Source organism: Chiloscyllium plagiosum, unplaced genomic scaffold (genome assembly GCF_037043375.1).
Source record: "Chiloscyllium plagiosum isolate Xiang-an unplaced genomic scaffold, Cpla_swu_hap1 HiC_scaffold_12, whole genome shotgun sequence".
In the NCBI taxonomy this organism is placed as follows: domain Eukaryota; kingdom Metazoa; phylum Chordata; class Chondrichthyes; order Orectolobiformes; family Hemiscylliidae; genus Chiloscyllium; species Chiloscyllium plagiosum.
In genome coordinates, this window is record NW_028270150.1 from 36,234,107 (window position 1) to 36,249,054 (window position 14,948).

At 40.6% G+C, this 14,948-nt stretch overlaps 1 protein-coding gene across 2 annotated transcripts in view; it reads left to right on the forward strand.

The window, feature by feature from the left end:
* col8a1a (collagen, type VIII, alpha 1a) overlaps positions 1 to 14,948 on the forward strand; it is a 140,151-nt gene that overhangs the window by 42,686 nt on the left and 82,517 nt on the right. Inside the window, exon 2 of one of the 2 annotated variants that reach the window (XM_043701142.2) lies at positions 11,051 to 11,203. The exons of the other annotated variant lie outside the window; for it this stretch is intronic. The gene's annotated coding sequence lies outside the window, so the exon portion shown is untranslated. The remainder of the gene's footprint in view (positions 1 to 11,050; positions 11,204 to 14,948) is intronic. 2 annotated transcript variants of the gene reach the window in all.

The window sequence follows — 14,948 nt, forward strand, 5'->3', positions numbered from 1 at the left end:
TGACCCAGTTTAATACTTGCATGGTTGAGCATTAATCCTTTGCTATTGATTGTAGGCTCTCCTGCTACTAAGTTGTTATGTGTAACTTCACCCCTCTCCTTGGCACTGTTTGATGCTGAAACAGAGTGTTCGTTTGGTTGAAACCTGACTGTATCATATTTGGCCTTGAGATAAGCTTCCACATCACATTCTTGTACCATCGCTATGATTTGCCTTTTTCCAATTCTATTATCTGATTCCATTCCAGCCTCACTTCATCATCTGCTCCTGAAACGCTTATCCCTATCCTTTCAATCATAGACCTACTCTGTTAAGTACTAAGGTGGCTTCTATTTCCTGGCAACCATAAACTTTTGCTATCCAAGACGCTGTTGGCTATATCCTTAAAATGCAACAAATCACTCAGCACCAATGATCCCTCAAATTTTCTTTATATTGGCTGGGCATCAATTACTCGTAAGTGTGGGCAACTTACATTTTGAAAGTCATTGAATTTGAAGAACTTGAGAGTAACCTATTGCACACACCCCATACTCCCCCTCCTGAGAAGTCCCATTCTATTTCTCCACTCACTGGTCCCATCTTAGCAACTGCACATACTGCCTCTAATTCTCCACTCAGTGTGTGTTCTCCCTCTCTCTCACATCCTATTCTATCCCTCTCCACCATCATTCCTGACCTGAAATAATAGGCAGCTGAGCTTTATTTATGCAGGTAGTTCTTGTATAAAGTGTGTTTTGGCAGTGCAATTTGGCTATAATGTCGCTGAAGAATTAGGAACGGTATTTTTGAGAATGCTTGCCTCTTCGCAATAGCGCAATTCCAGCGGCGATCGTTTTGCATGCTGCATTCTGTGCATGTGCCAATGTCAGCTGTCGGCAGAGCTTGCAGGAGGTATGGTACTACACATTGAGCAGCTTCATCTCAAAAATTAAACTAATGTTCATTGCTCTCCCTCTGAGACAGGAATATTCTTGTGCAAGCTCTGCATAATTCCTGCAGAACTGCATTACTCTTATACACACCATTTGCCTTTCTCATTTGTTCTTGTACCTGCATATCACACAATCTAAACCAACCCCAAGAAATAGTCAGAAGTCAATCAATCACAGCCATCCACTACTGCAACCACAACTGCACCTGAAGGTGGTGATGGTGATGATCCTCTGTCCCTGCATTAACAATATATTTTTCAATTAATGTGTTAAATTTACTTAGTTTTGTTAATAAATATGATTTTAAACCTTCGTTCAGGCTGTGCTCTACTTTTTTGTGTTAGGCTTTTGGGCGAACCCCACTTTTCCCTTTGGCTCCATTATTTCTATTAAGTGAGGTTTGGCTGGAACGCAACCACAGCATTATAGGAGAACTACCTGTAGTACCAGACTAACAGGAAAGTCTCAACTACAGCAAGTATTTATGCCTCACTTGCCAGCCTGTTCCTTGAGAAATATGCCCAACTGCCTGTTGCTTAATTAATAAATTGAGGTGAAAAGCAAAGGATTGCATGATAAAACTTGTCCCAGGCAACATGGGTCCAGGAACTATGAAATTCATTCACATTTTAACTGCAAACAGGAAACTTCAGCTCTTAGTTTTTATTGAGTGTGATTTTATTGAACAAACTGTTTATAATTTAGCACCAGATAAGAAATGCTTACTCTTAAAAAACCTGGTTGGTATGACCAGATGGAAAAACCACATAATTACTGTAAGGAATTTTCAAACTTTCTGAAAAGATCCATTCATTGGTTCAGAGTGAACTTTAAAGATTCCAAAAGTATACTGATTAAGAATGTTTGATGCTGATATTTGGTGATAAGTGGAGAAAGTGTGTTCAATTTCACAACAGCACATTTCTAACCTTGACAAAATAGTTCCCTCAAATCCTAATAAATAGAGATTATAAATTCTGTCACTCAAAATTCTGAAATTCCCTCCACATCTCCTAACTTCACTTAAGACATTTCTTAAAACTCATTTGGCTCAGTGGTTAGCACTGCTGCCTTACAACAGGCATCTGGATTTGATTCCACCCTCAGGCTCCTGTCTGTGGAGTTTGCACGGTCTCCCCATGTCCATGTGTGTTTCCTCCAGGTGCTCCAGTTCCCTCCCACAGTCCAGCGATGTGCAGATCGGTGGATTGGCCATGCTAAATTCCTCCAGAGTATCCAGGGATGTGTAAGTTAGGTGGATTAGCCATGGAAAATACGGAGACCGGGCAGGAGGGTGGGTGTGGTTGTGGGTATGATGTTCTTCAAAGGATCGTTGCGGACTTGATGAGCTGAATGGCTTGCTTCCACACTGCAGGGATTCTTTAACTGCTGCCCCTAATATAATCTTCCTTTATCTCACACATCTTTTTCTGATTTATGCATCTGTGAACGACATTGGTTTTGGATATTAAAGGAGCGACAATGAAGCTGCAGTTGCTGCATCATTCTCTCTCATTAAATGATCTGGCAGTGTGTGGGATTCTCTCTAATAGAGTCGTTTTGTTTTTTTTTTAAAGTTAAAGGACCTTACTATGCAGGAGGAGTAAGCTGGGTTATGTTACTACATTCTTTTGAGTCTGTGAAGCATAGGAGAATAATGGATCCAGTAGCACTATGCACCAGATGCCAAAAAGACTCAACAAAAGTCAGTCTTATCCTACAACTGAATGCAATATTTCCAAAAAGAATAGGAATACAAAGCTTTGAAGAGCAAATTACTGACTTCAATCACTTACTTTCGAGATGTGTCAGCATTAGTAACATGAGAGATTTTACTTTCGAACACTAAAAGTTGGACAAGTAACTGTACTGGTCTTGTGAACCTAAAAGCCTTTATAAAGTGCATTGTATGCTTTTCAGGTCTCCTGTTTTATTTACAATCCTTGTCTCCATGCAACCTTATTCAGCAGTGGAATGGTGCTCATTGTGAGGCAAGAACTATTGTTAGGATTTTAACTCTGGGTTAGCAGTTGCCACAAATAAGCTGTTCTTAATGCTGATCCCACACAGAAGACAATGAACAACCATGCAACTGCTTCTGGCAAATTATTAGTACTTTGTGAAAACATTTAAGGCCAAAAATGTTGCAACCATAAATGTGTACCTGGAATTACATTGTACTAAAGTGTCCACTTGGAGCCAGTACGTGGCTTATAGCTATAGAGTAATAGATTTTGATATTGTGCCCGTAAGTGCTCCTCAGCAAGGTGCTTTTCACTGGATTGAAGCATTCAACTGTCTCTCTGGCTGACTGACACTAAATTTATAGAAGCAAAATTGTTTGCTCATTCTCTACAAATGGTGATGCTGAAACCAGATGTGTCCTTTTTATTTCATTCCCCTCACATTATAAAATGAATGAATGCAACAATTGATCTAATTTAAAAACATTTAAAGCCTTCTGCGTTTACATTTAGTAGGAAGCCCATTCATTGTAAAAATGAAAATATGCACTGTAATTTTTTTAAAATGGCTGCCTTACCACTTACTACTGCTACACTTGGTTCCTCCATATCAAACAGTTACTATGATTTAAATCTATCAGGTATGGTTAACCTGCATCTCTGACCTGAAGTGAATCCTGATCCCACACTGTTACATCTTACCTCCCTCAAGCGTAGTTTTTATATGCATGCTGATGCCATCCAGCTCTACTTCACCAATTTTCTCAATACTTCCACAGTTGCTGAATTGTCAGACATCCAATACTGGATGAATAGAATTCATCAAATGCAACATTGAGAGAACTTGTATCATTTACTTTTAGTCCCAGCTCCAAATTCCATTTCCGAACATTATCAATTCTATCCCACTTGAGCTCATTGATGAATCTTTAACTGGGTACGGAATAATCACCCATTGGGATCCCAACACCTGAATTTGGCAATTATCAAATTTAAGGTGAAATATCTGCAGTACAACGTTCATTAATATTTTGTTTAACTTGATCAAACTTATAAAGTAAATCAGACATACTTTATTTGCATCAATCCAAGTGCTCCTTGATTAACCCATACTTTTCTAAATGCATCTTTATTTTAGCCCTGTTAATGATTCATAATCACTAACCACCACTGATATTAGGCTTATTGACCTATACTTTCTCTCCCCTTTCCTGAATAGTGACATTAAATTGAACAACCTTTCAGATTTCCCAAACTCTTCATCTAGCCAATGAGGGTTGAAAGACTTTACCAATGCTTCTGCTTTGTTGATGCTGAATCCTTGGGGGTATACCCAAGGTTCCTATGGGAAACGAGGGAAGAGATTGCTGTACCTTTGGCAATGATCTTTGCGTCCTCACTGTCCACAGCATAGTACCAGATGACTGGAGGGTGGCAAATGTTATTTCCTTGTTCAAGAAAGGGAATAGGGATAGCACTGGACTGCATTCTGGGAAAGGTGGGAGCTGTACAAGCAGGACGGGTTGCACCTGAACCAGAAGGGCACCAATATCCTGGGAGGTAGGTTTGCTATCACTCCTCGGGGGGATTTAAACTAATTTGGCAGGGGGATGGGATCCGGACTTGTAGTCCAGCAAGTAGGTTAGCTGTTTATCAGGATGTCCAAGAATGTAGGGAGGCTGTGGAGAAGGTAGCACTGACAGGGAATACTTGCAGACACAGAGATGGGCTCAAGTGTGTATACTTCAATGCAATGAGTATCAGAAATAAGGTCGATGAACTTAAGACGTGGATCGGTACCTGGGACTACGATGTTGTGGCCATCACGGAAACGTGGATAGAAGAGGGACAGGAATGGTTGTTGGAGGTTCCTGGTTACAGATGTTTCAGTAAGATTAGGGAGAGTGGTAAAAAAGGAGGGGGGGGTGGCATTGCTAATTAGAAATGGTATAACGGCTGCAGAAAGGCAGTTCGAGGGGGATGTGCCTTTGGAGGTAGTATGGGCAGAAGTCAGAAATAGGAAAGGAGCAGTCACCTTGTTGGGTGTTTACTATAGGCCCCCCAATAGCAGCAGAGATGTGGAGAAACTGATTGGGAAACAGATTTTGGAAAGGTGCAGAAGCCACAGGATAGTAGTCATGGGCGGTTTCAACTTCCCAAATATTGATTGGAAGCTCTTTAGATCAAGTAGATTGAATGGGGCAGTGTTTGTGCAGTGTGTCCAGGAAGCTTTTCTAACTCGGTATGTAGATTGTCCGACCAGAGGGGAGGCCATATTGGATTTGGTACTTGGTAACGAACCGAGACAAGTGATGGGCTTGTTAGTGGGTGAACATTTTGGTGATGGTGACCACAATTCTGTGACTTTCACCTTGGTTATGGAGAGAGATAGGTGCATGCAATAGGGTAGGTTTTACAATTGGGGGAAGGGTAAATACGATACTGTAAGACAGGATCTGAGAAGCATAAGTTGGGAGCACAGGCTGTCAGGGAAGGATGTCGTGGAAATGTGGAACTTTTTCCAAGGAACAGATACGACGTGTATGTACCTGATATGTATGTACCTGTCAGGCAGGAAAGAGATGGTCGTGTAAGGGAACCTTGGTTGACGAGGGAGGTTGAATGTCTTGGAAGAAGGAGGCTTACGTAAGGTTGAGGAAACGAGGTTCAGACAGAGCATTGGAGGGATACAGGATAGCCAGAAGGGACCTGAAGAAAGGGATTAGGAGAGCTAAGAGAGGGCATGAAAAATCTTTGGCGGATAGGATCAAGGATAACCCTAAGACATTTTATGCGTATGTGAGAAACATGAGAATGACGAGGACAAGGGTAGGTCTGATCAAGGACAGTAGTGGGAGACTGTGTATTGAGTCGGAAGAGATAGGAGAGGTCTTGAATGAGTACTTCAGTATTTACAAACGAGAGGGACCGTATTGTTGAAGAGGAGTGTGTGAAACAGACTGGTAAGCTAGAGAAGATACTTGTTAGGAAGGAAGATGTGTTGGACATTTTGAACAACTTGAGGATAGACAAGTCCCCCGGGCCTGACGGGATATATCCTAGGATTATGTGGGAAGCAAGAGAGGAAATTGCAGAACCGTTGGCAATGATCTTTTCGTCTTCACTGTCAACGGGGGTGGTACCAGGGGACTGGAGAGTGGCGAATGTTGTGTCCCTGTTCAAAAAAGGGAATAGGGATAACCCCGGGAATTACAGGCCAGTTAGTCTTACTTCGGTGGTAGGCAAAGTAATGAAATGGGTACTGAGGTGTAGGATTTGTGAGTATCTGGAAAGACACTGCTTGATTAGGGACAGCCAGCACGGATTTGTGAAGGGTAGGTCTTGCCTTACAAGTCTTATTGAATTCTTTGAGGAAGTGACCAAGCATGTGGATGAGGGTAGAGCAGTGGATGTAGTGTACATGGATTTTAGTAAGGCATTTGATAAGGTTCCCCATGGTAGGCTTATGCGGAAAGTCAGGAGGCATGGGATAGTGGGAAATTTGGCCAGTTGGATAGAAAACTGGCTAACCGGTCGAAGTCAGAGAGTCGTGGTAGATGATAAATATTCAGTCTGGAGCCCAGTTACAAGTGGAGTTCCGCAGGGATCAGTTCTGGGTCCTCTGCTGTTTGTAAATTTTATTAATGACTTGGAAGAGGGAGTCGAAGGGTGGGTCAGTAAATTTGCAGATGATACGAAGATTGGTGGATAGTGAGGAGGGCTGTTGTTGGCTGCAATAGGACTTAGATATGATGCAGAGCTGGGCTGAGGAGTGGCAGATGGAGTTCAACCCTGTCAAGTGTGAAGTTGTCCATTTTGGAAGGACAAATAAGAATGCGGAATACAGGGTTAACGGTAGGGTTCTTAGTAAGGTGGAGGAGCAGAGGGATCTTGGGGTCTATGTTCATAGATCTTTGAAAGTTGCCACTCAGGTGGATAGAGCTTGTAAGAAGGCCTATGGTGTATTAGTGTTCATTAGCAGAGGGATTGAATTCAAGAGTCGTGAAGTGATGTTGCAGCTGTACAGGACCTTGGTTAGGCCACATTTGGAGTACTGTGTGCAGTTCTGGTTGCCTCACTTTAGGAAAGATGTGGAAGCTTTGGAGAGGGCGCAGAGAAGATTTACCAGGATGTTGCCTGGAATGGAGAATAGGTCGTACGAGGATAGGTTGAGAGTGCTAGGCCTTTTCTCATTGGAACGGCAAAGGATGAGGGGTGACTTGATAGAGATTTATAAGATGATCAGAGGAATAGATAGAGTAGACAGTCAGAAACTTTTCCCCAAGTACAACAGAGTGTTACAAGGGGACATAAATTTAAGGTGAAGGGTGGAAAGTATAGGGGGGATGTCAGGGGTAGGTTCTTTACCCAGAGAGTGGTGGGGGCATGGAATGCGCTGCCTGTGGGAGTGGCAGAATCCGAATCATTGGCGACCTTTAAGCGGCAATTGGATAGGTACATGGATGGGTGCTTAAGCTAGGACAAATTTTCGGCACAACATCGTGGGCCGAAGGGCCTGTTCTATGCTGTATTGTTCTATGTTCTATACAAACCAGTCAGTCCTCTGTTGTTGGTGGGCAAATTATAGGAGAGGGTTCTGAGAGGATTTATGATTATTTGTAAAAGCATAGTTTGATTAGAGATAGTCAGCATGGTGTTGTGAGGGCAAGTCATGCCTCATAAGCCTTATTGAATTCTTTGAGGATATAACAAAAGACATTGAAGGTAGAACAGTGGATATGGTGTACATGGATTTTAGCAAGACGTTTGATAAGGTTCCCCGTGGTAGGCTCATTTAGAAATTAAGGATGCATGAGATACAAAGAAATTTGGCTGCCTCGGTACAAAATTGGCTGGCCCATTGAAGACAGAGCTGAAAATGTGTTGCTGGAAAAGCGCAGCAGGTCAGGCAGCATCCAGGGAAACGTCGTTTCTCCTATTCCCTGGATGCTGCCTGACCTGCTGCGCTTTTCCAGCAACACATTTTCAGCTCTGATCTCCAGCATCTGCAGACCTCACTTTCTCCCCATTGAAGACAGAGGGTGGTAGTAGATGGAAAGTATTCAGCCTGGAGCTCGATGACCAGTGGTGTTCCGCAGAGATCTGTTCTGGAATCTCTGCTCGTTGTGATTTTTATAAATGTTTTGGATAGGGAAGTAGAAGGATGGGTTAGTAAATTTGCCGATGACATGAAGGTTGGTGGACTTGTGCATAGTGTGGAAGGCTGTTGTAGGTTGCAACGGGACATTGACAGAATGCAGAGCTGGGCTGAGAAGTGGCAGATAGAGTTCAACCTGGAAAAGTGCAAAATGATTTGTTTTGGAAGGTCAAATTTGAATGCAGGGTTAAAGGCAGGATTCTTGGCAGTGTGGTGGAATAGAGGAATCTTGGGATCCATGTCCATATATCACCCAAGTTGATAGGGTTGTTTGTTGGTTTCATTAGCAGGGGGATTGGGCTTAAGAGCTGCGAGGTTATGCTGTAACTCTATAAAGCCCTGGTTAGATCGCACTTGAAATATTGTGTTCAGTTCTAATCGTCTCATTATAGGCATAATGTGGAGATTTACCAGGAAACTGCCTGGACTGGAGGGCTTGTTTTATGAAGAAAGGTTGAGGGAGCTAGGGCTTTTCTCATTGGAGCAAAGAACAATGAGAGGTGACTTGATAGAGGTGTACAAGATAATAAGAGGCATAGATAGAATGGATAGCCAAAGTCTTTTTCCCAGGGAAAGAAATGGCTGTTATGAGGGGGTATAATTTTAAGGTAATTGCAGGATGATTTAGGGGAGATGTCAGAGGTAGATTCTTTACGTAGAGTGGTGGGTGCATGGTATGCACTGCCAGTGGTGGTGGTAGAGTCAGATGCATTAGGGGCATTTATGTAACTCTTGGATAGACACATGAATGAATGTAAAATGAAAGATATGCGGGTTAGTTTGATCTTGGATAAAAGATTGGCACAACATCGAGGGCTGAAGAGTCTGTACTGTGCTTTACTGTTCTATGTTCTTTGCTTCTCCCAGTGATGTAAGACCCATTTGGGTGACCCTTCAAATACAAAGCTTTCAACCTTCTATTACTATCCTGAATACTCTTCTTGACATTCATTATGAGTAACTTCTTTTCTGTTTTATTATAACATTCACTTCTTTTAATCCAAGATATGTTGCTTTGGATGCTCCACCATTTCATTTCAAAAGAATAGATCCAGATTATATTTGAACTGTCTCTCCACATTACTTCATGAGTATTTTACCTTGCAATCATCTTGTCTTGTTTCTGCTAAAACCACAAAGTAAATTTCACAGCTTTGCAACTTGTCATGTAAAGAAATTTATCGTGCTCCCTCCTAATTCTTTTCCTCTCCCCCTTCAAGTGCTGCTTATTTCTATTTTGTTGAATGCTTTCAAAGTTTCAAATTGCTCTTAAGCTTTTGCACACTTATTGAATTGAACTGTATCATATTACTGTATCATGTATTCAAATGTGTACAGTGAAAAGTTTATAAGTTGCCATTTACAGTGCCATCTTACAGCTTCTTTGGTTACAAGATTAGCTACAACATAACATCACCAACACATGGCACCATCTTTAGTACAGAGTACTTAGGTACAATCCTTAGTCACAGAATAGAGAAATGAAGAAAAAGTAGTTACATTACAGGTATACACAATGTAACCATGGATCTGAAAAACAAGATGCCAGGTTGAAAGGACAAACATTACAGTCTCCCTCCAAGGCCTCTCTGCAGCAGATCAGCACACAGGGCCTTCATGTGGTCTGACCAATGGCTACTGTCACACTCTCGCACTGAGCGGCTGCATAGGTATTTGGTACACATGATGCAATTTTCCTTCTGTCACCTACCCTGTTCTTTATGTGAATATATTTCATTCAATTACTGACTTGGGGAAAATAAAACCAAGAACTTTTTTTTGTCTGTCCTCAGATAGCACAGAATCCAAGCCAAACATCTAGGGCTTGGGTTGCTGGGGAAATCCTCCAGTAGGCAGGGAATGTGGTTAATGCCTAAGTTTGCATTATGCATTTCACATCTGCTTTTTGAACTTTGTACTGGTCTTTACTTCCAATTATCGCAAGTGCACGACCTTTCTGTTGCCTACATCTGGGGTTATATTCCTTTCCTTTCTATGTAAGACTGATTTTTTTTTTGACTGGAATACCCGTACTGTCTGATTACACCTTGAGAAACAGGCCAACTAGACAATAAATACAAAGTCTGAGTAGAAGCACGGAATACAACTATGTAGTCTGAAAACTGGTAAGTCCTTCTAAGTTCTAGCCATCTTTATTTCCTTGAGCATGTTTACTCTCTGAAAGTGAGCTTTTTACTATCAATGGAAACAACTGACCTCCCAGATGGGATGCTGGAACTCAAAACAAACCACCCACATGCTTCTGGCCTTCTCAGCAGCGTTGTATTTATTGGAGATGCAACTCCCAATTTCTCACAGCTCTACTATCCCCTTTCATTCAGAACTTACCTCAAAGGCCAATATTCTACAAGTTTTGACTATTGGGATGGCATACGTAATTCAGTGCAACTACATGGAGAAAGCTAGCAGTGATTTTCATTTTCAAATTGTCAAATTCCCACTAGGAGACCATTTAACAACATTTGTTTTTATCTCCAAGTGAGTCCTTTCATTGGTAGCGTATGCCTCACTTTATACAGGATGTGAGTGGAAGGAAAGATGTGCCCATCATAGAGGAACTGATTGATTCATGATCGCAATACTAATCCCTGTTCTCAGTGGACTACATCCAACAGGGAGCTAGCAAGCAGAATTTTCTTGAACCCTGCCTCACTTAAGTTCTCGGTGAAGGGTTGTTTTTTTCCAAGTTTTTTTTCACCAAGTAGTATATTTAAAGACTATGAGAACAACAGATAAGGAAAGCAGGAGAATTGTCCAGTTTTTGTTTACAAACTCAATTTTTCCTTCTCTCGCTCCACTCAAAAAGTCAGCTCTTAGGAATACACACTGAACTATATTCTAAGTGTAGCTCCATTGTCTTTCCAAGTTGGCCAGCTGGCAAATGGGCCTTAAATGTCCCAATATGTAAACTTATCATTAAAATAGGAGATGCAGATTTTTTGATGCTGTCTCATTTGCTTTGTTTCATTTAGATAAGAATGGTAATTCCAACGCAGGTGGCTTCATTTATTCCACAAAGGGCTCTCAAAGTTTACCTCCATCTGTGGTCACATGATCACTGCAGCCATTTTAGGTCCATGTTTCTTCCTTTTTCAAAAAACATTGTTCTCCGTGAAAGATCTCAGGTATAGTAAACTGATGTCAGACATTAACACTTAAAAAGTTTTGTAAATGATTACAGTAACCCAGATATATTCAAAATGTATTTGCTCCTGTGTTCTGTCAGGCACAGAGCTAAACAAAAAGGATAACAATTAAAACTATGAAGTCAATCGAAAAGAAAATTAGACCAACGCGTTACATATTTCTGAATCGTGTGAATTTTCAGATGAACTTTGGAATTGAATTGACTTAATTTAATGCCCTTAATATGGATGATATAGAAGATTTTAAGTTTGAATCAAAAATTATCCACAATTGCAATGAACAAGATGTGTCTAGTTTTTCTGAGTGATAATGTTGAATATCTGCTTATCTGGAATTGATTATGTCTGTCCTAATTCTGTCTGCTTGAATTCTATTTGAGTAATACTTTTATTACACATGAAGTATTGAACAAAATTCAAACCAAACTCAACTTGTAGCGTGAAAGATAAAGCCTATTAAGTCTTGAGTTTTTCACAGATTGTTAAGTTATACTGTGTATAAGCTGTTACTGTTATTCAATTATTCTTTTACTAGTTATCACATTTTACTTACTTTTTAACTTGTTCAACAAATTCTAGATTCTAGTGTAGATCTCGTCATAGTTAAATCCCCTTTAATGTCACACGCTAATAGATAAATCCACTATGACCTACCAGAATGACTGATGTAACACTAAACCACTTGCACTCAGGGCTTCTTGACTTTGAAAATTAACCATACACTTCAGCTGATCAGATTGCAGTATTTTAATATGGTCTGTTACTAAATAATTAACCATTTAATATTATTGGAAGGTGTTATTTTTTTTGTCATATTGTATGCTTGTAAATTGTACTGAGCCACTTTGGTCAGTTCTAATGGTGTTCTACTTTTGATAATTTGGAGCCTGATTTGGTGCATGCTAACCATCTATTACAGCCTATACCGACTGAAAGAAAAAGTTTGCATTTTAGCAACTATGATTGCTCATCTTGTCTTCAACACCCTCATCCAGGTATTTCATCTACAGTTCCTGGTTTCCACGGTTTCCAAGAATATTCCTCACAATGCTGGAATTCAGATCTGTTATAGGCATTAAAGTATAGAGACAGATATGACACTTGGCTGTACAAATAGAGCTACATTTAAACTTTCCAGGACCTTTTTACGGTGACTTTTCAGATAGGTATTTGTGAGGAACTTGACTAAACCCTGAGGTCAATCAGAGGCTCATCCTTTAGACTTGTCAGCCAATTGTGAATTCCTGACTCCAACCCTTAAGTACCTTCCAAGCTATTAAACTTAGAAGGAAAAGTTAAATAGAAAATGAATTGATTTTGACTTTGTGTGCTAGTTTAAAATGTGTCATAGAAAATAGGTCACCTATGTTAAATCAACCCCAGTTTCTATTTCCTTTGATTTCTTCTGTGCAGGCTTTTTTTGTGATGCTTTTATTTTTAAGCAATTTAAAATTCAAATATGCAATGAACTCAGTTAAGGCCCAATCTAATTGAATTCTATCAAAATGTACTGAAGTAGGGAAAGAAGTAAAAGAATGGCAGAGTTTCCTTAAAGGTTCTCAGATCTGATGCAGTAACCTTTGCAGAACTTTGGCAACACCCTGAAGAAAGGAGAGCAGATTGATTACTCTGTACACCATTTTTCTGAGGGGAGGAGAATAACCCATAATATTACTGACCAGTAACTCTATCAAAAAAGTGGTGGCATCATGTTACCATAATGTGAGTATAAAGCAGCAGGTGTAATGTGTAATTAAGTATAGAAAAGTGCCTTGAAATTGGCTTGACCCTCTTTGAACACTACTTGGACTCATGAGCCCCAATATCATCACTTTGCAAAATTGGATTCCCCTGAATTAGTTCAGGGAAAGCAGGCATATGGTAGGCAGCAAGTAAGTTCTTTGTTTAAATCTATGTGTGATTCTCTCAATTGGCCACGCCCCCAAAAGGTTTCCATTCTCTCTTCTATCACGACCTCCAATTCCTGCTTTCTAAAGCTCATGCACTTGCAAACCACCCAGTCCCCTCAACCCAATACTGACCACAACCTTGGCATTGATCTGCACTAGCACACAATTCCATACGTTGCATATCAGTTCATTTAGCACAATACCTTTATCCAAATATTGTTAGAAAATGTGTCAACTACAGACATAAATTATGTCCTAACTGGGGTTTTCTTCATAGTTAGGTTTTGTTTCAGTTGTGTATTGAAGAGAGGACAAAGAACATTTCTGAGGTGTTGACTGAATACTTTGCATCTGTCTTTACCAAGTGGCATATGCTGCTCAGGCTAGGGAGACAGAGTACATGCAGTCACTAGAAGGGTTTAAAATGAAAAAGCCATTGAATTGGATAAGCTGTTGGTACATGGAGGTGACATGGCACCAGAACCAGATATGCTGCACCCAGGGACATTGAAGAAAGTGAGTAGAAATTGCAAAGTCATTAGCAATTACAAATATTACACTCTTGTTTCTCCTTATCTCTGTTTTAAATCTCAGCCCCTTATCTTAAAATGATGACTTCATTCCAGATTGCCCCACATGTAGAAACATCCTTTCTACTTTGTCCATCCCTTTTATTGCCCTGTATACTGCAGTTAAATCTTCTCTCATTCTTCTAAACTTCAGAATGTAAAGGCCTTGATCTCTCTTCATAAGACTAACCCCTCATCTCTGGAATCAATCCAGTGAACCTCTTCGGAACTGCTTCCAATACAACTACATCCCTCAAGGGGAACAAAATTGTACACAATGCTCCAAGTGCAGGTTCACTAATGTTTTGTCTTGTGCAGTTGCAGTACACTTCCCTACTTTTTATACACTATTCCTTTAGTAATAAATGCCAAAATTCTCTTTGCCTTCCTTTTTACCTGTTGTATCTGCATTCTAGTTTTCTGGGATTCATACACAAGGACACACTGAACCCTCTGCATTAAAGCACACTGAAGTTTCTCTCCATTTTAGATAATTTGTCTTTCTATTCCTCTAACCAAAATGGATGACCTCATACTTATCCACATTCAATTTCATCCTCCCATCTTTGGCCTCTTCACCAAACCAATCCATATTATTTGAATATTTCTTATTTCTTTGCTACAAAGAACATGGAGAGATTGCTCATTTAAAATAGTACATTTTTGTTTTATACAGAGAGACCAGGATGTTTACAAGTTACTAAAGCTGGCAGGACGGGTAGAAAGCTGCTAATAACGCATATAATATTCTAGGTTCATAAACAGGGGCATAGAGTACAAGAGCTGGGAGATTATGATGAACTTGTTTAAGACACTCGTGAGATCTCCACTGGAGTTTTGTGTACGGTTCTGACCACAACACTATAGGAAGGACGTGAATGTATTGTGCAGAAGAAGATTATGAAAATTGTTCCGGAGATGAGTCACTTCAGTTATGAGTCGAGAGTGAGTTGTTGGAAAAGCACAGCATGTCAGGCAGCATCCATGGAGCAGGAGAATCAACATTTTGGGCAGATACCTTTTCATCAGGAATGAGGCTTTTGGATTGGGGCTGAGAAATAAATGGGAGGGGGCGTGGTGAGGGAGAAGATGATCGGTCAGAGGGGGGAGTGACGGACAGGTCCGGAGGGCGGTGCCAATTTGGAGGCTTGGGACTGGGATAATGTGGGGGAAGGGGAAATAAGGAAGCTCTTGAAATCCACATTTATCCCGTGTGGTTGCACAGTCCCAAGGTGGAATATGAGG